We start from the raw sequence: 2,776 nt of genomic DNA, 5'->3' as shown, positions 1-2,776 counted from the left end.
TCCCGATGTCGGCCAGAAAAAGTGACAATTCGGCCTCTTCCCCTGGAGGTCCTTTGAAGTTTAGCGAATATTTTCTAAGTGCCAACGGCTCTTGCGCCGAAAAGCGTCCGCCTCGGCTGGTTCCCGCGGTCGGCCGTAATAGGCGAAAATTCGGCCTCTTCCCCTGGAGCGACCTCCAAATTTGGGCGAAATTTTTTCTAAGTGCCTAAAGGTACCAGGGGTTGGGGTACCAGGGGTGCATTACCAACTGGTCTTTTGTCAACCCATGTACTTTTTCTAGAGTACATGGGTTGGTCCCCCCACTTAGTGTACTCATCACTTTACCCCCCTTTCGCAAAATATAGTCAGAACGAGCATGGGGGACGCAATTGTTTTCCATGCAAATCAATTGGGCCTGGTCCGAGCGCTGGTAACGGCCGCCAGCAAGCGTCCCCTGCTCGGATAGCAGAACTGAAGAAGGCACGGCACTTCCAGAGAGAGAGAGAGAAAATTTTCTAAGTGCCACATTTCTCAAAAATTTTCAAAGTGCCACATCTCTCAAAAAATTTCTAAGTGCCACATCTCTCAAAAAATTTCTAAGTGCCACATCTCTGAAAAAATTTCTAAGTGCCACATCTCTGAAAAACTTTCTAAGTGCCACATCTCTGAAAAATTTTCTAAGTGCCACAGCACGGCTGTGAAATATTCAAAGTCCTACAGGCATTGGCAGAATCCGCGGACGGCCGTCTGCTCCCGGCGGCCGCCGCGAAGCTACTACCCCCTCCCGGGGACGGCTGTCTGCTCCCGGCAGCCGTCCTTACCCCCCTCCCCCGTTTGCACCGCCTGAAGTTAGACCCGCCTTGGTAGGGCCCCCACCGGCCCCGGCTCGCCGGCGTTGGGTGGACGGTTCCTGCCCACTTGCGGGTCCCGGTCGCTTGGCAACCGACCGGGGAGGACCAGCCGCCTCCTTAAACACAGGCTGGAAGGGAAATCCGATCAAGCTACGGAGGACCGGCCGCCTCCATAAACTCAGGCCGGAAGGGAAATCCAATCAAGCTACGGAGGACCGGCCGCCTCCATAAACACAGGCCGGAAGGGAAATCCAATCAAGCTACGGAGGACCGGCCGCCTCCATAAACTCAGGCCGGAAGGGAAATCCGATCAAGTTACGGAGGACCGGTCGCCTCCCTAAACACAGGCCGGGCAAAAATCCACGAATGGCCCGTCAAGGGTAGAAGGTCATCCAAGGAAGGAGGTACCGGCCGCCTCCTTAAACACAGGCCGGGCAAAAATCTGCGAATGGCCCGTCAAGGGTAGTAGGTCATCCAAGAAAGGGGGTACCGGCCGCCTCTATTAACAGGCCGGGCAAAAATCTGCGAATGGGCCCGTCAAGGGTAGTGGGTCATCCAAGGAAGGAGGTACCGGCCGCCTCCTTAAACACAGGCCGGGCAAAAATCTGCGAATGGCCCGTCAAGGGTAGTAGGTCATCCAAGAAAGGGGGTACCGGCCGCCTCTATTAACAGGCCGGGCAAAAATCTGCGAATGGGCCCGTCAAGGGTAGTGGGTCATCCAAGGAAGGAGGTACCGGCCGCCTCCTTAAACACAGGCCGGGCAAAAATCTGCGAATGGCCCGTCAAGGGTAGTAGGTCATCCAAGAAAGGGGGTACCGGCCGCCTCTATTAACAGGCCGGGCAAAAATCTGCGAATGGGCCCGTCAAGGGTAGTGGGTCATCCAAGGAAGGAGGTACCGGCCGCCTCCTTAAACACAGGCCGGGCAAAAATCTGCGAACGGTCCGTCAAGGATTCTGGCTCATCCAAGAAAGGGGGTACCGGCCGCCTTACTAACAGGCCGGAGTACAGGGGGCGAAAGGCTGTCGATGGGGAAGGATCGGGGCCACGGCTAATCTAGCGATGCCCGCGTCGGGCGGTCACTCCGACGAATGAGCGGGGCCGAATCCGGCGCGAGGCGGCCTTCAGGCACGTGGTTCGAGACGACCTCACCCGGCTCTAGCCCGGAGGATCGGAGGCAACGGCCGTCTCCTTAAGCTAAGGCCGGACGAAAATCTGCGGATGCGGTCCATCCAAGGCAGACGGAGGTACCGGCCGCCTCGGTAAACAAAGCCCGGGCAAAAATCTGCGAATGGTCCGTCAAGGATTCTGGCTCATCCAAGGTGGGGGTACCGGCCGCCTCTATTAACAGGCCGGAGTACAGGGGGCGAAAGGCTGTCGATGGGGAAGGATCGGGGCCACGGCTAATCTAGCGATGCCCGCGTCGGGCGGTCACTCCGACGAATGAGCGGGGCCGAATCCGGCGTAGGCGGCCTTCAGGCACGTGGTTCGAGACGACCTCACCCGGCTCTAGCCCGGAGGATCGGAGGCAACGGCCGTCTCCTTAAGCTAAGGCCGGACGAAAATCTGCGGATGCGGTCCATCCAAGGCAGACGGAGGTACCGGCCGCCTCGGTAAATAAAGCCCGGGCAAAAATCTGCGAACGGCCCGTCAAGGGTTCTGTCTCATCCAAGAAAGGGGTACCGGCCGCCTCAGAGGCCGGAGCGAAGGGGGCGAAAGGCTGTCGATGGGGAAGGATCGGGGCCACGGCTAATCTAGCGATGCCCGCGTCGGGCGGTCACTCCGACGAATGAGCGGGGCCGAATCCGGCGTAGGCGGCCTTCAGGCACGTGGTTCGAGACGACCTCACCCGGCTCTAGCCCGGAGCGAATATCATCTCCAAGGTGTGGAGGCAACGGCCGTCTCCTTAAGCTAAGGCCGGACGAAAATCTGCGGATGCGGTCCATCC

The sequence above is a fragment of the Syngnathus scovelli genome, unplaced genomic scaffold (genome assembly GCF_024217435.2).
Source record: "Syngnathus scovelli strain Florida unplaced genomic scaffold, RoL_Ssco_1.2 HiC_scaffold_316, whole genome shotgun sequence".
In the NCBI taxonomy this organism is placed as follows: domain Eukaryota; kingdom Metazoa; phylum Chordata; class Actinopteri; order Syngnathiformes; family Syngnathidae; genus Syngnathus; species Syngnathus scovelli.
This window is presented reverse-complemented; position numbering follows the sequence as displayed.